This window comes from Protopterus annectens, chromosome 1.part1 (assembly GCF_019279795.1).
Source record: "Protopterus annectens isolate FY-2018-M chromosome 1.part1, PAN1.0, whole genome shotgun sequence".
Lineage (NCBI taxonomy): Eukaryota > Metazoa > Chordata > Ceratodontiformes > Protopteridae > Protopterus > Protopterus annectens.
Window position 1 is genome coordinate 765,780,894 of NC_056726.1, and position 24,699 is coordinate 765,805,592.

Sequence of the window (24,699 nt, forward strand, 5' to 3'; positions counted from 1 at the left end):
AACAGATGTAAAGTAAGCGCTTTCATTTACTGACATAAGCAAACTTCAGCCAAAATTCAAGACATTACACCAGTAAATCAATTAATTACATCACCAACTAACAATTCAAGTTCCCTGCCCACATTTAAAGAAATACTTAAAAATGCATATGACCATAGGCAGAGCCACATGTCATGCATACATTAAATCTTACATTATGCCAGCATTTAAAATATTGAAATTAATCATCATAGTAAATGCTGCAATGGTACAGCTGTAGTGTTGTCTCACAGCAAGAGGTTCTCCTGTTCGATTCTCTACTGGAGTGCCTTCTGTGTGGAGTCTACATGTCCTCCCCGCTGTCAAGTGGCCTCCGAAAGACTTGCGTGAATGGGCATGCCTTCGCTGAAAGTTGGGGGTCAGGCTGGCAACTCTGCACCATAAAAATTTACTGCCAGTCATTAGCGGACGAGTTCCGCTGTGGCGACCCCTAACCAGGAAAAAGACAAAGTATTGAAATTCATCATAAAAGTCACAAGTACATATACTATATAAAAAAAAAACAGTATTTTATAAAAATGCATCAAGAGATTTCAGTTTTAAAATGCATTTAATAGAAAGGCAATCGTTAAGGCCCGGGAGTACATGTGCATTAAGCCTCAACTGCCAATTTAATTCTCTCTCATACAACCTAAACGGCACATAGCCCCCCCCCCCGATTTTCCTCAACTTTATCAATAACGTAAAATAAAAATTGATGTGTGGGGAAAGACTTCACATGTCTAGCCCAAGGCATTATTCAAATTGTTTGCTCATGTCATAAATGTGGTCATAAATTCTCTGTTTCAAGCACCTTTCCGTCTTCCCAACATAGAAAGTGGAACAACCGTAGCACACAGCTAAGTAAACTACTTTGCTGGAATCACAATTAAATTTTCCTTTCAGATGATAAATCTTGTCCTGGACAGTGAATGAGTTAGTAACATTCACATATTGACAAAACCGGCACCTGCCACACTTTCCCATCCCACAGTAGGGGGAATCAATAAACATGCGTCTCTCCCACCTTAGTTTCAAATTCAAACACTTTCTAAAGGTTATTTTTGGTAAGTCACCCAGCTTATTCCTAATAAAGTTGTCCTCTAAGAAAACACCAATTTTTATTTAAAATGTATTTTAACAATGGTGCATCCAGTGAAAAGGTAGTGATGAAGTTAGTGGGTAATCCCCCACTTGTCCTAGGTTTTTCACCTTCAGAAACAATCGCAGAAGTGTCACCAACCAAGAGCCACCAGTAATTCCGAGCTCGTTCAGGCCAAGATTCAAGTTGTCAAACCTATTCATGTTATGTGCATGGGAATCCATAATCGCACTATTCCCAAAAAGTAGGGGTTTAAAAGTCACAACAATCCTTTTAGAATGGACTTCATCTATTAATTAGGTTACAAGTCCCACAGGGTAACCCCTTTTAATAAACATATTCCTCAATAAATCACATTTTGTCAAAAGTTCAGACTCTAGATATCCTAGCCCTCACTAACTGTCCTTTCACTACTGCTCTTTTCTGATGGAAAGGATGTGAGCTTGAAAAATGTAGGAAGGCATTGGAATATGTGGGTTTTCTAAAAAAAAATTTGATAAACATCTTAGTGATGTTATCCTTAAGTAAATCAGTGTCTAAATAGGCAATGTGGTCACTACTAAATTCCCAAGTAAATTTTCAGGAAATCTGTGAAATGTGTGATGATTCACAAAATCTGATGCCGATACAGAATCACCCTTCCAGATAAGAATATCATCCAGGTAACGCATGTACCAGACCACCCTCTGTTTAAACATATCCGTCCTCTCCCAGTGGGCCATAACAGTGTTCACAAAAGTGGTTGCACAGGGTGAACCCATGGCATTACTCGTTTTCTGCAAGTAATATTCCTGACTAAACATAAAGTAGTTATTACTCAAGACCAAGTGAAGTAAATATTCAGTTAAATTAATTTCATTGCCTTCATCCTTTTTATCTAACAAAAATTCCCTTACCCAATCACTACCTATCCCCTGAGGAATCATAGTATACAAGTCCCAAACGTCAGTAGTAAGGAAATTATATTCTTCGTGGTAAGGGAGTTTAATAGAGCCAACAAAAGCCCATGAATCCTTAAAAATATGCATTTCACCCTTAAGGTGCAGTTTTAATTTGCTATCTGCCACTTTGGCACAGCCAAAAGTAATAGATTGCCTACTGTCCACTATGGGACGTAAGGGCGGATTTTCCAAATCCTTAAGAATTTTCGGCAGGCCAAAAATAACAGGCGTCAGTGGGCAAATTATACATTTCTATATCAGTAGAGGCATCCATGAAACAAATCTTTGAACCCCGTACTATGTTGATCTCCATTAATATTATTTCTGGACACTTTTTCATAAGCCAAACTAGTTTAGGAGTGTACACATCCTCCTAGTGTAATCAGTTTCATCCATGAAAATTAAACCGCCGCCTTTGTCAGTCTTAATTCAGATACCGGCAAATTTCAACTCATTCAAAGCTTCTCTTTCACAAAATGACAAATTATTAAAAATACCTTGCTCGTTGTTCTGTAAATTTCTAATATTCTCACACACTCTCTCAAACAGCAAAATAGAAGTGTGTAGTGGAAGACTGAATATACTTGCAACCGGAAAGTCTTTCATCATATTAGTAGAATTACCTAGTAAAATATTCAAATTTAATTTATGGGTATAACATTTAAGGTCAGAGTCCTTGCTAAATCAGAACAGACATTCTGCACAAACGTTAGTCCCTTTGCCAGCACTTCAATTAGAGTATCAGAGGGAACAAAACGCGAATAATTTAAAAATTTTAAAATCACCCAATTTGTTGTGCAATATCTGTACACAGTTCTAGGCTCAGAATTCAACAAGTCGTTCACATAAATGCCATCTCCATTCATCATCTCCTCCGCTTGTTCTGTCTCCTTTCCCATTGTCCTCCAGTTGGCCCACCCCGCTATTTTGATTGGTTGTTGACATTGGCTCATTGAAAATTCTGGGGGCCTGATTGGTTGTTAGAGGCAGTAGTCGGGTTACCCGAATGGGTTTGACCCTGCCTATTGAGTCTTTCACTGCACCTCACAGACAAATTGTCCATGCCATTAGAGAGACCATTATGATTAAACTGTGATGCATGGTCATCATTACTGTGAATGAGCATTTTCCCACTCATATTAGCATCAGCCGAAACAATCTGTTAATGGGGAGAGGTGGGTACGCTAGACCATACTCAGTCATGTTTGTTCCGGTTTAATTTCATCAACTTGTTTTTTTATTTTAGTTAGCGAAGCCTCAATACTGCTGAATATCTGAGAAAATTCAAACCTATAATGGAAAAATTTGTTGTCCAAGCGGGTAAATTCAGTTCTAAGCTTATCAAGCTGAGAATTGTAATCGTTGACAAGATGTTCTAAAAATTCACATCCCTGTCAAAGAGATGTAATAAGTCAGCATGAAAAGATGAATTAGGGATGAGCCTGGTTGGATAACGCCACTGTCTCAATCCCTTCGGTACTTACTTTCTGCGCAAGCATTCTTGCAAGTTTTAAATCTGTAACTGCAGTTTTTTTGTGAACGTGAAGCTTTGAATGAGTTGAAATTTGCTGGTATCCGTATTAAGCCAGACAAAGGTGGTGGTTTTAATTTTTGTGGATGAAACTGATTATACTAGGAGGATGTGTACACTCCTAACTAGTTCGGCTTATGAAAAAGTGTCCTGAAATAATATTAATATTAATGGAGCTTAACGTATTAGGGGGTTCATCAAAGATTTGTTCATTGATGCCTTTACTGATGCAGAAATGTATAATTATTTGAACATCATTTGCCCACTGACGCCACAGGCCTGCTGAAAATTCATAAGGGTTTGGAAAATCCGTCCTTGCGTCCCATTGTGGACTGTAGGCAATCTTATTACTTTCGGCTGTGCCAAAGTGGGAGATAGCAAATTTAAAACTGCAACTTAAGGGTGAATTGCATATTTGTAAGGATTTCTGGACTTTTCTTGGCTCTATTAACAAACTCCCTTACCATAAAGAATATAATTTCTTTACTATTGATGTTTGGGACTTGTATACTACGATTCCTCAGGGGATAGGTAGTGTGTGGGTAAGGGAATTTTTTTTAGATAAAAAGGCTGATGGCAATGACATTAATTTAATTGAATATTTACTTGCCTTGGTCTTGAGTAATAACTACTTTCTTTAATCAGGAATATTATTTGCAGAAAACGAGTGTTGCCATGGGCTCACGTTGTGGAGCCACGTTTGCGAACACTGTTATGGCCCACTGCGAGAGGACATATCTGTTTAAGGATGATATGTTTAAACAGAGGGTGGTCTGGTATGCGCCTTACCTGGATGATATTTTTAATCTGGAAGGGTGATTCTGTATCTGCATCGGATTTTGTGAAACGTCACAAATTTCACCGATTTCCTGAAATTTACTTGGGAATTTAGTAGTGACCACATTGCCTATTTAGACATTGATTTACGTAAGGATAACATCACCAAGATATTTATCAAAAATTTTTTAGAAATCCCACATATTCTAACTCCTTCCTACATTTTTCAAGCTCACATCCTTTCCATCAGAAAGCAATAGTGAAAGGACAGAGTTAGTGAGGGCTGCTAGGATGATATCTCAAGAGTTTGAATTTTTGACAATGTGATTTATTGAGGAATATGTTTATTAAAAGGGGGTTACCCTGTGGGACTTAAAACCCAATTTAATAGATGAAGTCCATTCTAAAAGGATTGTTGGGACTTTTAAACCCCTACTTTTTGGGAATAGTGTGATTATGGATTCCCCTCATTAGCACTCTTCAAGAAAAATCTTGATTGGATGGGAAATGGGAAATTCACCCCAGGGATCACTTCTGTGGCTCTGCTCGACAGGGGCACAGGAAAATAATTTTCTTGGGTGGCGAAAGCCAGGGTACATTTTTTGGCTAGGCTTATATAGGCCCTAGGGCCAGTAGCCTAGTACCTACCTATCAACCTGATAACATGAATAGGTTTGACAACTTGAATCTTGGTCTGAACGAGCTTGGAATTTCTGGTGGCTCTTGGGTTGGTGACCCTTCTGTGATTGTTTCTGAAGATGAAAACCCTAGGATGAGTGAGGGATTACCCACTAACTTCATCACTACCTTTTCACTGGATGCACCATTGTTAAAATCAATTTTAAACAATTGCTGTTTTCTTACAGAGGACCCCTTTATTAGGAATAAGGTGGGTGATTTACCAAAAATAACCTTTAGAAAGGGTTTGAATTTAAAACAAAGGTTGGAGAGGCACATGTTTATGGATTTCCCCATATTGTGGGATGGGAAAGTGTGGCAGGTGCCGGTTTTGTAAATATGTGAATGTTGCTAACTCATTCACTGTCCAGGATGATTTATCATCTGAAAGGAAAATTTAATTGTGATTCCAGCTAAGTAGTTTATTTAGCTGTGTGCCAGGGTTGTTCTGCTTTCTATGTTGAGAAGACTGAAAGGTGCTTGAAACAGAGAATTTATGAGCACGTTTATGACGTGAGTAAATTGAATTTGAATAAAGTCTTTGCTAGACATGTAAAGTCTTTCCCCACACATCCATTTGTTTTTTGTGTTATTGATAAAGTTGGGGAAAATCCTGGGGGGGGGGGGTCGGGCTATGTGCTGTTTAGGTTGGATGAGGGAGAATTAAATTGGCAATTAAGGCTTAATGCACATGTACCCCCAGGCCTTAACGATTGCCTTTCTATTAAATGCATTTTAAAACTGAAATCTCTTGTTAGATGAATGCATTTTTATAAAATATTTGTTTCGTTTTTTTTTTTGGATAAAGTATATGTATTTTTGTACTTTTGACTTATGATGACAACTTTCAGTATTTATTTTAAATGTTGGCATAATGTAATATTTAATGTATGCATGAGATGTGGTTCTGCATATGGTCATATACATTTTTAAGTATTCCTTTAAATGTGGGCAGGGAACTTGAACAGTTAGTTGGTGATGAAATTGTAGTTATTGGTATAATGTCTCAAATTTTGTCTGAAGAAGTTTGCTTATTTCAGTAAATGAAAGGGCTTACTTTACATCTGTTGACTCGAGTTTTCTTTCATCTTGTGTGATTATCTTGTTGGTTTATTCAGATGTTCATCGTGCATACAGCTGCAGTCATAACAGATGGGTTATCCTGCCATCAGGCGGGTCCTCGGTCGGCCGAATTCCAAAGTCTAGGTCCGGCGTCGGTTGTCGTCGCTTCTTCCCTGACGTCAGTGCGGCAGGGTATAAAAGAACCAGCCGACGCCATCTTCTTCAGTCTTTCTTGCCGCGCGGTGCCCGAAGCAGAAGCAGTTCGCAAGTGCCGGTCGGCCAGCTCCTGAGATTTACGAAAATATTTCCGCCAAAGTCTTCTTGAAAGCTAAGTACCCCGTTGGGGAAACTTTTCTTGCCTCAGACCGATGTCAGGCAAAGTTAATAACTGCATTTCATGTGGGAAGCAAATACCGCATAAGGATTTCCATTCCTTCTGTATTCCTTGCTTAGGCCCAGACCACGACGTCTTGGCCTGCCGTTTTTGTGCTAGATTCAACAAATGCACTATTAAGTGTTGAGCGGAGTTCGCCCACCACTATTTTGGTAAAAAATTTAATTACATTATGTCGTTGGATACTCCGACTCCAGTTTTGAATAAAAGACGCAAAGATAAGGACTGACATACGAAGTCAGCGACTTCTACCGACACCACGCTAAAGCAGACTACCGGTGCTCCGGTTCTCAGCGAGGCGCCTACTCAGCCCCTGAGTACAGATGACGCTTCATTACCGGTGTCTTCTGTGCCCGAGGTCGCAGGCTCCTCGGCCCCCATTCCCACTACAGATACAGACGCCACTCTTGGCGGGGAAACTCAGAGTTTAGACAGGCCTGCCACTTCTCAAGGTGTCTTCAGGCCTTCCTCCTTTTCCATTAAGGCTTTCACAAAATCTAAAGCAGCCATGAAAACTAAAACACAAAGACCACAGACCCCCTGTCAAGGCCCCATGCCTAAAAAACAGATGCTAAAAATGGCTGAGGATTTGATTACTTTTGTCAGGGGTTCTCAACCCCCCCTCGGACAAAAGGCCCAGATTGGAGGAAGACTCCCCTTCCTCAGATCAAGCCTCTCTTACCTCAGAACTTTGAGGACCAGGAATATTCATATTCCCCTTTTTGAAGACTCTGATGCTGAGGAGTCCATTCCCTCTGCCCCCCCCCCCCCCGAGGACTATTCTTTAGGGGAAACCCTACATACCTTGAGGGAACACTTTCACTGGGAAGGCCAGGATTACTCAGATTCCAAGAAAAGGCTGAGGGATTTTCTCTTGCTTCCCCAGCACAGGCCTCTGGCTATCCCTCCTGTCTTAGATATATTAGATGATGTGTACACAGAAGCCAGCCTCAACCCAGATTCTTTATCTCCAGCTCCTGTTAAACCTGACTGGTATTACCGGGTTCCAGATTCACACCAGTTCCTATACAAAAGCCATGCTGCTGATCCAGAAACTATTTCACAGGGTCCCAAGGGAATTAAGGCCTCTACTGCTAAAAACCCATTACCTTCAGAGAGAGATTCCAGAGCTTTAGAAAGGTGGGGGGAAAAAGGTGTACACCTCGGCCACTTAAACCATGAGGGCATTAAACTGTCAGTTCCAACAACAGTTTTTGTTGTCTCCGTTGATAAGCAAAGTGACAACCTGAGCAACCAGATTTAAAGGAGTTGCAGGATTTGTTGCATAGTGCAGAGCAAGTGGGTAAACATACCTTGCAGTGTGGTTTTGATGCTTTAGAGGCCTCATGTAGAGCTGCTGTTACAGGGTCTGTCATACGTAGACATGCTTGGCTCAAAGAGCAAACTTTACCAGATCATGTCAAAGCTAAATTACTAGATGCACCTCTTCAAAAAGATGTATTGTTTGGTGTTAAAGCTGAGGAGGTACTAAAGAAAATGGAGGAAGAGGCAAGATCAATGCAAACAGTGAAAGATTTCCTACAGGTACAGCCACCACGTTTCAGCAGAAACTGGCCTTCAAAAAATTGGTCCTTTCCAGCCACGGACAGACCTCAAAGAGGCAGATACAGGCGCCCGAGGGGTAGAGGGCAATCTCAAGGATCATTCAGAGCCAGACAATGCCAAGCACCTACCCCAAGAGGTGGAGAAGATAGATCACAGTCCTTCAGAAAGCAGACACAATGACTTCCCCTTTGCATGCCAAGCAAAGCTTTAATGGCAGCACCTTTAGGCGGATAACTGGCATTATTTTCAAAAAATTGGCATATTGTCACAAAAGACAAATGGATCCTGGACATTATAGACAGAGGCTACAGATTCCACTTTCACACCCTTCCAAAAATGAGAGGCATGCCAAACCTGCCACAAAATCAAAGGGCAGAGGCACAAAAACAAATTTCGGCTCTCATGGACATGAAAGCTATTCAAGAGGTACCTGCAAAAGAACAAGGTCAAGGTTTTTATTCCAGACTATTCCTGGTACCAAGGAAGGACAAAGATTGGAGACCTATTTTAGACCTATCCATCCTAAACACATATTTACTGCACAAAATTCAAGATGCTCACATTACAGCAGCTTCTTCCCATGCTGGGCAAGGAGTCTTGGCTGGTCACATTGGACCTCAAGGAGGCATACCTGCATGTCCCTATCAGACAAGACTGCAGAAGATACCTCAGATTTCTTGCAGGTTCAACCCATTATCAATTTTCTGCTTTGCCCTTTGGCTTATCTACTGCACCCAGAGTGTTTACGAAATGCCTGGCATCAGTAATTGCCTTTTGCAGACTTCAAGGGATACAAATATACCCATATCTGGCTTACTGCCTGCTCCAAGCGGACAGCAAACGCATACTTCTGAAACACCTGGCGTTTGTAATAAAGCTGTTTAACTTTCTGGGATACACAGTCAACAAAAAGAAATCAAAACTAATACCCTCTCAAACAATAATTTTCCTGGGTGCCAGCTTGAATACAAACACCCAGATGGCCTACCTCACGCCAGAGAAGCAAGGGCAACTATCTCAATACTTCAGCAAAATGGCAACTTTCACCAGGCTGACTGCAAGGAAAGTCCTGCAGGCTCTGGGATTCATGGCATCTTGCATCCTGCTGATCCCATGTGCAAAGCTGCATATGAGGGAAACTTCAATGGTACCTAAAAAAACTTATGGTCTCAACACAGCCACAGTTTGGAAACGATTATACCACTCATTCCATGACTTCAAAAGGAATTTCTGTGGTGGGCTCAAGCATGCCAAAGAAACATAGGTCTCCCCTTCTGCATACCTCAGGCAAATCAAATCATCACAACAGACGCCTCGGACTATGCATGGGGGGGCGCACATGACAGATCAGTGCATTCAGGGAAAATGGTCCCAAAAAGAGAAGCACCTACACATCAATCAAAAGGAAATGCTAGCAGTGCAAAATGCTATCATGGCCTTCAAAGACCTACTGCATCCAGGCCAGCTATTAATAAGGACAGACAACATCACAGGGATGTGGTACATAAACAGGGAGGAACTCATTCATACCCCCTGTGCAGACTAGCCATGTCCCTTTGGAACACGGCTCTGGAATTGCAAATCCAACTTCAAGCACAATTCCTGCCAGGGAAGGAAAACATACTGGCAGACAGCCTAAGCAGAAATGACAGATCCACACGAATGGAAGTTGCATCCTCAACTTTTCGCAAAGATAACTCGGGCATGGGGACAGCCAGACATAGATCGTTGCTACCCACAGGAATAACCAACTGAAAAATTTTGTTCAAGGACCTATCATCCACAGGCCTGGAAAGTGGACGCGCTTTCTTTCAATTGGACAACATTGACAGTATATGCCTTTCCACCTCTTCCTCTGCTGCCCAAAGTTCTATTAAAAGCCAGAGCAGAGAGGCCAAACATGATTCTCATTGCTCCAGACTGGCCAAGACAACACTGGTATCCACTCCTGAAGAGTTTGACGCATTCCCCGCCATGGATCCTGCCTCTAGTGCCTCTTATGTTGTCCCAGCACAACTTCAAAACTCTTCAGTCAGCTGAAAACCCTCAATCTAGCCGCATGGAGAATCCCTTGATTTCCCAACAGACCCTCCTCTCCAAGGAGAGGTGCAGGATGTCATCTTGGAGGCCAGACGACCACCTACTAGAAAAGCTTACTCCGCCAAATGCAAACGGTTTTGTGCCTGGAATCAGAAAAAGGGCCAGAATCCTTGGGTAATAAATTTACCTGAAATAGTACAGTACCTAGCTGAGATGTTAAACAGTGGACTTTCCTTCTCCTCCATCAAGATCCATGCTTCAGCCATTTATGCACAATACAACACAGATCCTCCTTTATTCTCTCATCCTCTAAGACAGTTCCTCAGAGGGGCTAAGAATATAAAACCCCCAAGGAAACCACCAGTACCTGCTTGGGAACTCTACTTCATTTTGGAAAAACTGACCCTACCTCCATTTGAGCCAGCTGCTTCAACAGAACTGCAATATTTGTCATGGAAAACTGCCTTTCTTCTGGCTATCACCTCAGCACGCAGGGTTTTGGAACTATAGGCCCTCATGGCTGTGCAATCTTTCATCATTTTCCATCAGAACAGAGTTTCCTTACGAACCAACCCTTCCTTTATGCCAAAGGTAGTATCCAGTGTAGTCTTGAATCAGACTATCCACTTACATACCTTTTACCCTAACCCACAAAACTACATTCCTTGGACATTCACAGACAACTTCATTATTATTTGGACAGGACAAAGCCATTCAGAAAATCCGAGCAACTCTGTGTCCTATGCTATGGGTGCTCAAGGAAAGGCTATCTCCAAACAGACAATCTCAAAATGGATAGCCCGCTGCATACGCTTTTGTTACTCATTTCATGGAAAAACTGTGCCTTCAAGCATCAGATCCCACTCCACAAGGGCCACAGCTACCTCTGCAGCTTTCCTCAGGGGGTTCCTACCAAGGACATTTTGGAAGCAGCCACTTGGAGTTCTGTGCACACCTTCTCCAAGCACTATCACCTTCCACTTTACTCTAAATCTAGAGCGGGCTTTGCCACAGCAGTCTTGCAGGGCATCCTAGCTCCTCCTAGTTCCACTTAGTGCCTGCCACCCATTTTTAAGCTTTGGGATTCTACCCATCTGTTATGACTGCAGCTGTATGCACGATGAACATAGTACAGTTTTGTACCTACCATAAATGTAGATGTTCGAGTGCTTATACAGCTGCAGTCCAGGTTTCCCTCCCTCCATCCCCTCTTGGGACAGGCCTTATGACAAACACCTTCTCATACAACCTGCTTGGGGTATTCTTTTATGGTGTATTTGCTTGCAAACTACTGTTTTTTGATTACTCTATATTGCATGATTACATAAGTTTGTTTTGCCTTCCTTCTGGGGGCACCTGACATCTGGGACAAGAAAAACTGAAGAAGATGGCATGGAGTGATGAAGAAGATCAAGTGGCAAGAAGCACTCTAACATCTACATTTATGGTAGGTACAAAACTGTACTTTTTACAGGTTTATGTCGGGGGAATATTTAGCAAAGCATATGTTCTTGTCTCTGTTAAGTTTTAGGAATGAAATTAGGATTTCAGCTTTTACAAATTTTAGGATTGTGCCTGTATAGGGAATTACTGTGAGCATATTTGGGAAAATTATAGATATTCCACCTGCATTTTGTGTGCTCTGTCAAGCCTAAATATAACCAGGGGGGTAGTATTTCAGCATCTTTTATTTCAGGTTTTTGCCAGGTCTCTGTTGTGGCTAGGATATCTGTTTTGTTGCATATGCCCCCAAGGGTTGAGTGGTTCTTTTTAAACCTTTAGGGTGTATTCTTTAGTATGGGATTTGGTTGGTACCTGGGTTGTGGTGGATTCATCACATTAAGTGATGGTGGAAAAAGATTGTTGATTTTATAGCATTTTAGTAGAGATGATACCTTCGTTGAAGGTTGTGCGTCAGGGCTTGCAACTCTGCACGTAAAACTCTACTGCCAATCATTAGCGGACCGGAGTTCCGCCGTGGCAACCCCTAATCGGGAAAAGCCGAAAGACTCAAGTAGAGATGGGTAGAAGTATTACTTTGACATTAGAACTAGCATGTTTGAGTGTTGTTGGGTTTCAGCAGTTTATGGAGCTATGGGAAATGAGCATGGTTTTGAGTAGCTAGTGGGAAGATGGTTGCTGGATAAGGATGAAGTAATGTTTGAGATGTACTTGTTTAGTACTGATGAGGATGTTGGGAATGAGAGGAAGATAAATAAGATGATACCGGAGGGAACAGCATGGTTGCTGTAAAAATCTTGAGTTAATGAGCAGCGATTAATGATGTGGAGAACATGTAGGTTTTGATGGAGGGGGAGCAGAGGTGAGATTTGAGGAGAAATTTAGAACAGAAGGTGGGTGGGGATGATTGTGATTGGATAGTGCAGTGAAGCACAGAACAGGATAAATAGATGAGGTGGACTTAACAGAAGTTTAAGTTTAGAGGTGGTAGTGGTGGTTGGCAACTGGGGGTAGGATAGGAGAGCAAAGTGAAACCCAAGCATAGCTAGTTCTGAGCAATGCTCGAGGAGTTGAGTTCTTGACTGAAGACTTGCAGGAGTCCTCTATTCTGATTCTGATGTGGATGATTCTACTCCTTCTGCTTTCTGCTTCTCCTCATTTTCATTTTTTCATTTGAGATTCTCTGCATTCCATAAGGAGGAAGGTCAAGATTTCTTCTCTTCCAGTCTGGAGGCTTAGGACTTTTGTTTTTTTTTACCCCCAGGCTCCTTTTTTTACCTCCCTCCTTTGATGTGAATGTGGTGGAAGATGTGTTTGCAGAGGCTTCCCTGATTCTTTTCCTTCCTCCTGCTCCAGTTAAACCGGTAATATAGGGTGCCTGAAGCATAAGCTCATCTTTTACAGTTTTAGGGCAGACCTCCTCTGGGCAGGGGGGTCATGTGTCTCAGGTAAGGTGTGTTAAAAAGGTGTTAAAAATCCTGATGTCCCCAGGCTTTGATAGATGGGGAAAGAAATAGATGGATTTCACCAGTCATGAGGGCGCACTTTTGCCCACTTTAAGTGTAAAATACAGTTGTTTCTCTTTCACAAATATCAAAAATATCTTTACTCTCTCTTTCATGAGTGAAAGGTGTTGGTGGATGCTCTGGCGAGAGTGTCAAAGAGTTGCAGGATTTGGTTCATGTGTCTGAACAGGTGGGGAAACATTCCTTGCAGTGTGTGTTCTGTTTGGATCTGTTGCAGGCCTCCTCGCCTGGAGCTGCCACTGGTTCTATTCTTGAGCAAGATGAGCATGAGAAGCCAGAATGGCTTTGATGTGTTGTTTGGTTGTTTGGTTTTGTTGTGGTTCTTCTGAAGAAATGGAATTGGTTGTCTATAAAAAGGGTATAAGTTTTTTTTGCAGGTTGCGGCAAACTCTCCGCAGTCACTGCAGTAAATTAGAAATTTTTATTTCCATACCTTGCTCCTTTCAAGGCATGCCAGACATTTCTCCATAGAAATAGACAGGAGCTCACAAATTTTTTTTTCTGTTACTTCAGGAGCCATCAGTTCAGTTCCTGTGCCAGAAAGGGGCCTAGATTTTATTTCTCACTTGTTCCTATACCAAAGAAGGAACACGGGAGACTAGGGAAATATCTACTAAGGCTAAGTTGCAGGAAGTATCTGCGTCCGAGCTGGAAATTCTCATATCTAGTTCTCTGCATTGCCTTTGGCTTATTATCTACTCCCAGAGTATTCACAAAGGTTCTGGCTCCAGTGATAGCTTACTCAGGCTAAAAGATTCAAAATCCTCCTTACTTGGACTGCTGCCTGCCTGATTCTGGCTCAGAGGAGAACCTTCGGTTCATGGCATCTTGTATTTCTGGTGCTTCCTAAATGCCACTGCATATAGGAAGCTACAATAGGAGTTACTTCTTCCAGGGCAGGTGTGATTCAGAGGGACGTCCATCTGCTCAATGTCAAGCTTCACTCTCTTCATCTACAGCCTCAACTTCCTCAACAAGTTTTAAATGCGATTATATTGTGAAGCTAGACAGTAATGCGAGGAAAAAGACGAGAGAAAAAAATGAGAGAAGATTTTATTTTGACTGCAGCAAAGAATTTTTGGAGATTTAATTTGAGTGTGGCTCTGTGGCTTTCTTCTGAGTTATTGACAAAGGTTTGTCTTTCTTTTCTCTTTAAGATTCATGCTGCAGCAATTTCAGCTCACTATGATTGTGACCCACCATTGTTTTCACATCCTTTGTCAAGCAATTTCGAGAAACTTACTCTACAACCTTTTGAGCCCTCTGCTACTGTGAAACTGAAAATACTTGTCACTGAACTGCTTTTGTTGACCTTCCTCTCTACTCTAAGTCTAGGGCTGGTTTTGCCACAGCTATTTTGCAAGGCCTTATGATTTGCCAGCCTCCCTTACCTCTGCTTGGGATTCTACCAATAGTTAGACTGCAGCAGCAATGAATGAAGAAACATAGTACAGTTTTACCATAAATGTAGATGTTCGAGATCCACATTGCTGCAGTCCACTTACCCTCCTCCTTCTGTGTTTAGCAGGTATGTTTGCTGTGTTTTTGGTTTTTTGCTGTTTTTAGGGTTTCTGAATGGAGTGGCTTGGCCCACTGTGGAGTACGTACCGGGAAAACCATCACTAAAACTGCAGCAAGACGAGTCCTGACAAATCAAGCAGCTTGTGTTACGTTAAAGTTAAGATGCACCTAAGTTAACTGCAACAGGCAATACTGAGGGGAGTTTGGCGTGAAATTAGTTGTACCCAGTTAGCTAGGGTATAACTTTTCCCGGATCCACAAAATCTGCTTATCAATTTTTTCCTTGGAACTAGACAAACTTTCATCTTGAGCATTCCAACCATTCACTTCTCAGCCTGGCACTTGCTCAAAACTCATAGCAAGCACTAATAAACCTTAGCACTAGACCCCCCCCCCCCCATATACTGTGTAGAGAAGGACAAGGCTCTCTCTTCGACCTTACCAGCCAATCAGTAAAACAGTTCACTGTTACCTATCCAGGCGTGTCCAAAGGGCAGTTTCAGGTGTACTCTCCGGTCCAACTAGTGAATTTGGGCATTTTAAGGTAATGTTACAACTGCCTCATGTACACAGACAACCCACTCCTCCTACCACCAAACACTAATACATGCGAGAGATGCAGTTATTCAGCCAAACTGGAGGTTAAGCTCTCTCCACCCAAGACTGGACCAGACAGTCAAGAGGAGAAGGGAATTACTTGCATCACACCACCAGTCTCACATAGACCTGTGAAACCAGCACCGGCAAAAAACACACACAAATACACGAAAACATACTCTGAGGCTCTAAATAAAAATCTGCAAAAGCAACAGAGACCTCCAAAGCAGACATCCAAGTAACCTCCACCCCCCCAACACATACCATGAAACGCATACCTCACAAAACCAGTGTGCCACGCAATCACAGCCCTTAAAGCAAAATAACACACCCAACACACTAGTAATAGGTGACTCTATAGTCAGGCACGCTGATGTCCCGCTCACTAGGCTGAACAAGGAGAAGGTTACTGTTAGCTGCTTGTCGGGTGCCAGGATCCGCCACATAACACAAGCACTCGGGTCACTCCGGAGCAAGTACAAATACGAGACTGTCATTGTCCATGTTGGTGTGAATGACTTGAGCTGCACCTCCCTGAACTACATGGAGAGACTTGGAGGAGCTCTTATCACGTAGCCCAGTCCGGTATGACCTTGACCCTGAGTAGCATCCTGCCCTCACCAACAATGATACCACGATATAAAGAAAAAATTATCAGTTTCAGCAATTGGCTAAGCTTTTGGTTTCCTTCAGAGGGGATCCAGTGTTTGTCAGCCTGGGAAGACATGCTCGACAAGCCACCCTGCTTCGCTAGAGACTGCTTGCACCTGTCACACTTAGGCTTTCAAATACTGGCCAAGCTCTTGCCACCCCCATAGTGCCTTTTTTAGGCAAGGCTCAAAAGACAAACCCACCACCGTAAATAGCACAAGTAACAAAAAACTGTGTAATGCTACTCGGTGCCAGAAGTCTAAACCTCAAAATGCACTCACTCTAGGCACTCTCAGTATGGAGAAAATCAATATATGTGCAGTAACAGAAACCTGGTTTAAGACTCCAGAGACCACCCCAGCACTACCAGGCTACAACTCATACCATACATTTCGGCCACAAAACCCGGACCGAAATACAAAAGGCGGGGGCCTATCCATATTCAAGGAATACCCACACCTCCCAGGTTAGTGGCACAGCACGAGGCTTCAGAAATCATCCACATGCAACTAACAGGCAAAACTGCAGTTCAAATTGTAGCTTGCTACAGATCACCCACAATGTACCAGGACCCTCCTTCTGCATTTCTGGAAACATAAAGGTCCTACCAAACGCCCTGATATTGGGTGATTTCAATTGCCCAAACATTAACTGGGAGAACTACTCAAGTACTAACTCCCTTGCCCAACATTTCCTAGAATGTATAAACTCAAACTCCCTGGATCAACTGGTCAACACCCCTACCAGAGGTGACAACATATTGGACCTAGTCATCACCAACATGGGCAACCAGTGTTCCACACCGGAGGTTAACCCCTCACTGGTTAGATCTGACCATAAACTAATCACTGGATATCCACATTCTACCCCCACCCCTGGTCATAGAAACCACCATGAAAAACTTTTCAAAAGCAAACTTCACGTTACTGAAGACTGAGGAGGAAAGTTTCAAAGCCCCCATGCTAAAAGATAATGCTGTCCAAGCTGCAAAATCCTTTACGAATGCATTCTATGGGCACCTACAAGAATGCATGGATTGTGCTATCCCAAGCAAAACCAAGACTCACTCCTCCAAGAAAAGGAAACCAGTCTGGTGGACCCCTGCCGTAAACAAGCTATAAATAGGAGGAGAAAACTAGTATAGCTAAGAGTAAAATCCCCTGATCAGTATCAGCAAGAAACTGCGATCCCTCATAAAATCATCCAAGGCTAGCTTCGAAAGAAAAATTGCCAAGGACTCCAAAGATAACCAAAAGGCATTCTTTAGTTATGTCAAGAGTCTAAGTGGCGATTCTCAGATCTGCTTGGAGTTGGTGCAGAATGGCACAAAATACACTGAACCGACAGATATCGCCGACATCCTGGCAGACAGGTTCAGTGCAAACTTCACCCCCCCAAAGGGCCCATAACCATACCAGAAAAATGTAGTGCCCCTGAAATCACAGACACACAGGTTAAAACAGCCCTCTCCAAAGCCAAAAACGCAGCATCAATGGGGACTGGATGGTGTCCCAGGCTGCATCCTACACGAGCTCAAAGATGAGCCAACCCCTCAGCTAAACACACTGTTCAAACTCAACTCTCCACGGGTTACATGACCATAGAGTGGCGCACAGCAGCGGTTATTCCACCCCACAAAGGTGGAACCACAACAGACCCCCGGGAACTGTCGCCCTATAAGCCTGGCTAGCTTGGTCTGCAAGGTTATGGACCGCGTCATCATGGATTTCATTGAGACATTGGGAACCTCCGAACACTAGACCCTACCCAGTTTGGCTTTAAGGGCAGAAATATGCCTCTCAAACCTGGTGGACGACTTTGAGACAGTTACCAAGGCTGTGGACGAGGGAAAGGTGGTTCACACAGCCTACCTAGACCTCGTAAAGGCCTTCAACACCATTCCCCATTCAGGTGTTGTAGACAAGCTTACCAGCCTGAACATAAACCCCTATGTCATGAGATGGGTTGCCAACTGGCTCATGGACAGGAATGCACATGGTAAAAGTTGCGGGAGCTAGGTCTGACTCTAAACCGGTTACAAATGGTGTCCCCCAGGGCTCAGTCCTAGAACCCCTCCTGTTCGGCATATACTTATCAGAGGTACAAGCAAGCACAGGAGGACTATGGCTGACCAAGTTTGCAGACGACTGCAAACTCGGGGCTATAATTGACTCTCCATCTGAGACAGACATCCTCCAGAAGTGTCTCACTGAGACAGATGCATGGTGTCAAAACCATGGCGTCAAGCTAAATGCCAAAAAGTGCATAGTTATCCCCTTTGGAAAAAAACAAAGTACCCACAAACTACCACATAGGTGGTAGCCCCCTAAATATGGAAGGCATAATAAGGGATCTGGGGAACCAAGTAGATGGTAACCTCTCCTTTGATAATCACATTGCCAAAGTGGTTAGAAAATCTTGTGTGGCCCACCTAATCACAAAAGGGTTTGCATCCAGATCAAAGGAGGTCATTGTGCCCCTCTACGCATCACTCATCAGACTCATCATAGAGTACAGCGTCCTATTTGGGATGTACCTTACAAGACACCTGCAACAGCTAGAAAAACCACAGAAGTACCTCACCAAGAGGATCACTGGCCTCAGATGCCCTATGCAGCTCGACTGAAGAAACTCCAGCTGTACTCTGTTGCATACCACCTACTCAGGTGATCTCTGCTAGACATAAAAGCCAATGTCCAACCCACAATTGATGGACATGCTCCACCTAAAGAAAACCATTTCCCCTCGAGCCACACGCTCTAGGGATCTAAACCTCACCAAAACAATAAATAGGAAGTGCTGGAGGGATAGATTCCGGTCAGAGACTTCCCATGCTCTGTAACAAGATTCCAATTTACATTAGGCAGAGCTCCTCGCTAACCCTCGTCAAGGGAAACCTTGACGAGTGGATGGGAAACTGTTTACCCCAGGGATCACTTCAGTGGCTCTTCTGGACAGAGACGCAAGGAACTTATCTAAGGAGATGGCGAAAGCCAACGCATTCCGGCTAGGCTTATAAATGCCTTTGGGCAGATAGCCTTGTACCCAAAAAAAGTAGGTAGGGGCTGAAACTTGTGCCCTGGTTATTGTATTGTACTTTAACTCTCTTTTCTGCCCATTTCAAATTTGTTTAGAGGTTTATAGGTATTTAAAGACTGGTCTGTTAGAATACAATAAAACTAGGTTGTGTTAGGAGTTTGACAGGGGCTGTTCTAGGCATGTGCATACTGACCTCTGATTTAGTTAGTTTTTACCTGCATAGTGCACTTATAGCTATGATTCATTTTTAATGCGTTGCAGGTTATATCATGGTTTTCAAATTAGTTGTACTTTAACAATCTAATACACAGAAGTTTTCAGTGACATAGTTCGTACCGAGTCCCAGGTTGCTCTGGAGAGGCTTTAGTTTGATTTGCAGTTTGATGGGTGGTGTAAACCTTGGCTCTAGGTACAGTGTGAGATTCCTCCCAGTAGGCTGAAGTGTGGAAACTAGTGTTGAAATAGTTTTAAGCCTGAGCAGTTACAGTAGGAAAATGGATATATAAGGACAGTATCTTTGAACTCTCTGAGGTGAGTCACACCATTTGATTTTATTGTTGTAGTCCTTATTTGCTTTTTCCTGGGAAATTTCTCACTGCTGGAGTGAAGTACGATGGTATTAATTTAGCTTTACCTTAAGCAGTTGTCTGTAGGCGTGAGTGGGGTGTCTTCCTCCAGCATATTCAACACTACAGTACAGAACACTGATGCAAAAGTGAGGGAAAAACAATTATTTTTTGTTTTTTAAGTTTAATTTGATTCTTGGAAACTGCCTTACATAGGTTTTAAATGAAGGCATGTATCCTTTTGTAGCTGAGTGAAATTCAGCTGTAGATGTTCCCTTGGTACTGAGACAACTTTTGCACCAAGAATTTGTTAAATACTGTGTGCTCAATATACTTACTGTATAGCGAAGCAGCTGGTTGGAGTTTTATTTTACTTGGGTCATGGGATAGAAAGTGTTTTTGAATTTGGAGTGACAAAGGCTGTAGTAGCTAGAGAACTGTTGGTTGTGTTTGTGGTGTTAAGCTTGTTCAGAGCTTAGATGTTCAGCTGGAAAAAGTAGATTTTCCAAATTGTTTGTAATGGGTTCAAGTGCAAGCTTAGAATTTGTGTATGCAAGTATAAAAGTGGAGAGTGTGTACTAGATTATTAATTTGGTTTTGTAAGTATTATAGTAAACAAAAAGAAAAGGTCCACATAGTCACTGGTAAGCAGGTTAAACAAACCTTTTATCAGTAATCGATGGCTCTCAAGTAAATGCAGCTAAGCAGTTAAAAAAAAAAAAAAAAAAAAAAAAAAAAAAAAAAGCTGTGTTTATGCAGTCAAAAAACAAGTAATGTTAAGCGCTTCCATCCTCTCAATGTAGGACTTCATCACAACAAATTAATAGAGAACAAAGTATGGTTTGTATACATTACAAACACCAATCAGTCAATTAAACAAGTGTTGATTATTAAAATTCCTCGAAATCAAAACTATTAAGTACACTTGGACGGCTACACAAACTAAGCCACCATATAAGTAATAGTCCAATAACGTTAATAAATTTTTAAAATTCTTTAACTCGTATACAAAGGTTTTGAACTAAAGATGATTTCTCAACAGGTTAGCGGCCCTCATTCTAAGGGCAAGGAAGAACAGAAATATGTTCATTCAGACCCAGTGTGGTGGTGAAGCATCCAACTGAATCTGCTTGTTTGTAATGTATGTAAACCATGCTTTGTTCTGACGAAGTTCCATGTTGAGGGAACGAAAATACTTAATATTACTTATTTTGTGATTGAATAAACACAGCTGCTGTTACTTTTACAACTAACTGCCTAGCTGCATTTACTTGAGATTCATTAATTACTGATGAAAGGTTTGTTTAATCCTCTTACCAGGGACTAGGTGGATCTTTTATTTGGTTATTAGTCTGTCTGCTGGTTACACGGCATACATAACATTTTTTTGGATGCCAAGTATAGTAGTAAACACAATTCAGTCATTCCTCATGTGCTCCTTGAAAAGCAGTAAATTAATTGTAAATGTCCATGCGTAATCCTGGCAACACTAAGATTTTTAACGTTTAGCTGCATGCATGTGTACAATTAACCTTTTTGCAATGACAGAAGAACATATTGAGTTGCAAAGTTTTTGACTCCATAGATTAAATTTTCTGGTGGGTTCAAAATGTAGCTGAACTGACATGTATATTTTAGATCATTGGCAGTATGATTCTGGGTGACTCCCAAGTTCTTCAGAATAGATTGCAGCTTTTGTGCTGTGCAGGGAATGCAGTAATGAAAGGGGGATTGTTGAGATTTATTTTGCTGATTAGCAAAGCCAGATAACTGATGAGTTCATATGTTGACCAGCAGTTTTAGCCATGCTTACATCCCACTGAAATTGGATTGACACCTTTGAGATGTTCTTCGTGTTTCACTGTTGCAGTCATTACATTTGGGTTATCCTGTTGGCAGGTTGCCCTCAGTCGGCCTGAATTCCAAAGTCTTGGGTCCTGCGTCAGTTGCTGTCGCCTCTTCCCTGATGTCAGTTCATCAGGGGTATAAAAGATGCAGCCGACGCCATTTTATTCCGCTTTTCTTGCTGTGCGGTGCCCGAAGCAGAAGCAGTTCGCAAGTGCCGGTCGGCAGACTCCTGAGATTTTTGTGTTTGAGTTTCAGATCCGAAGTCTTCATTAAAAGCTAAATACCCCGTTGGGGAATCTTTTTTTTCTTGCTCCAGACCGATGTCAGAAAAAGTTAATAATTGTATTTCTTGTGGGAAGCAAATACATCATAAGGACTTTCATTCTTACTGTATTCCTTGCCTAGGCCCTGACCATGACGTTGCTAGATGTTCATCGTGCATACAGCTGCAGTCATAACAGATGGGTTTTCCTGCCATCAGGCGGGTCCTCGGTCAGCCGAATTCCAAAGTCTAGGTCTGGCGTCGGATGTCGTCGCTTCTTCCCTGACGTCAGTGCGACAGGGGTGTAAAAGAACCATCCAACGCCATTTTTTTCAGTTTTTCTTGCCGCGCGGTGCCCAAAGCAGAAGCAGTTTGCAAGTGCCGGTTGGCCAGCTCCTGAGATTACGAATATTTTTCAACTGAAGTCTTCTTGAAAGCTAAGTACCCTGTTGGGGAAACCTTTCTTGCCTCAGACCGATGTCAGACAAAGTTAATAATTGCATTTCATGTGGGAAGCAAATACCACATAAGGATTTTCATTCCCTCTGCATTCCTTGCTTAGGCCCATGCCACGAGGTCTCGGCCTGTCGTTTTTGTGCTACATTCAACAGATGCAGTATTGAGCGTCGGGCGGAGTTCGCCCAACACTATATTTTGGCAAAAAGTTTAATTACATTGTCATCGGATACTCCGACTCCAGTTTTTAGTAAAAGATGCAAAGATAAGGACCGACATACGAGGTCCGCTACTTCTACCGACACCACGCCAAAGCCGACTACAGGTCCAGTTCTCAGCGAGGCGCCTACGCAGCCCCTGACTACCGGTGACACTTCATTGGCGTTGTCTTCTGTGCCCGAGGTCGCAGGCTCTTCGGCCTACACCCCGACTACAGATACCGAAGCCACTCTTGGCGGTGAAACTCAGAGTTTAGACACGCCTGCCACACCTCAAGGTGTCTTCAGGCCTTCCTCTTCCTTTTCCATCAAGGCTTTCACTAAGTCTAAAGCAGCCATGCATACTAAAAGACAAGCTCCACAGGGCCCCTCTCAAGGCCCCATGCCTAAAAAGCAGATGCTCAAAATGGCTGAGGATTTAATTACTCTTATCAGGGGTTCTCAACCCCCCCCGGACAAAAGGGCCAGAGTGGAGGAAAAATCCCCTTCCTCGGACCAGGCCTCCATTATTTCAGAACATTCTGAAGACCAGGAACATTCATACTCCCTTTTTGAAGATTCTGATGCAGAGGTATCCATTCCCTCTGTCCCCCCCCCCCCCCCGAGGATTACTCTTTTGGGGAAAGATTACATACCTTGAGTGGGACACTTCCCCTGGGAAGGCCAAGAGTACTCTGACTCCAAGAAAAGGCTTGGGGATTTCCTCTTGCTCCCTCAGCACAGGCCTCTGGCTCTACCTCCTGTCTTAGACGTACTAGATGATGTGTATTCGGAGGCTTGCCTTAACCCAGATTCTTTACCTCCAGCTCCAGTCAAGCCTGACAGGTATTACCGGGTTCCTGATTCACACCAATTCCTATACAAAATCCATGTGGCTGACCCAGAAACTATTTATTTCACAGGGTCCCAAGGGAATTAAGGCCTCCACTGCTAAAAATCCATTACCTTAAGAGAGAGATTCCAGAGTTTTAGAAAGGTGGGGGGAAAAAGGTTTACACCTTGGCCACCTTAACCATGAAGGCATTAAACTGTCAGTTCCATATGTTAAAATACCAACAGTTTCTGTTATCACAGTTGAAAAGCAAAATGTCACAACCTGAACAACCAGACTTGAAGGAGTTGCAGGATTTGTTACATAGTGCAGAACAAGTGGGTAAACATACCTTGCAATGTGGTTTTGATGTTTTAGAGGCCTCGTGTAGAGCTGCTGTTACAGGATCAGTCATACGTAGACATGCTTGGCTCAAAGAGCAAACTTTACCAGATCATGTCAGAGCTAAATTACTAGATGCACCTCTGCAAAAAGATGTATTGTTTGGTGTTAAAGCTGAGGAGGTATTAAAGAAAATGGAGTAAAAGGCAAAATCAATGCAAACGGTGAAAGATTTCCTACAGGTACAACCTCCACGTTTCAGTAGAAATTGGCCTTCAAAAAATTGGTCCTTTCCAGCCACGGACAGACCCCAAAGAGGTAGATACAGGCGCCCAAGGTGTAGAGGGCAATCTCAAGGATAGTTTAGAGGCAGACAATGGCAAACACCTACTCGGAGGGGGTGAGGATAGTTCACAGCCATTCAGGAAGCAGAACCAATGACTTTCCCCTTTGCATGCCAAGCAAGGCTCAAATAGCAGCAGCTTTAGGCGGAAAACTGGCATTATTTTCAAAAAATTGGCATATTGTCATAAAAGACAAACGGATCCTGGACATTAGACAGAGACTACAAATTCCACTTTCACACCCTTCCAAAAATGAGAGGCATGCCAAACCTGCCACACAATCAAAGGGCAGAGGCACAAAAACAAATTTCAGATCTCATGGACATGAAAGCTGTTCAAGAGGTACCTGCACAAGAACAGGGTCAAGGTTTTTATTCCAGACCATTCTTGGTACCAAGGAAGGGCAAAGATTGGAGACCTATTTTGGACCTATCCATCCTAAACACATTTTTTTACTCGTGCCAAAATTCAAGATGCTCACATTACAGCAGCTTCTTCCCATGCTGGGCAAGGAGTCTTGGCTGGTAACATTGGACCTCAACGAGGAATACCTGCATGTCCCAATCAGACAAGATTGCAGAAGATACTTCAGATTTCTTGCAGGTTCAACACATTATCAATTCTCTGCATTGCCCTTTGGCTTATCTACTGCACCCAGAGTGTTCACGAAATGCCTGGCATCAGTAATTGCCTACTGCAGACTTCAAGGGATACAAATATACCCATATTTGGATGACTGCCTGATCCAAGCGGACAGCAAGTACATACTTCTGAAACATCTGGCATTTGTAATAATGTTGTTGAATTCTCTGGGATACACAGTCAACAAAAAGAAGTCAAGGCTAATACCCTCTCAAACAATAATTTTCCTGGGTGCCAGCTTGGATACCAACTCCCAGATGGCCTACCTCACGCCAGAGAAACAAGGGCAACTAACTCAATACTTCA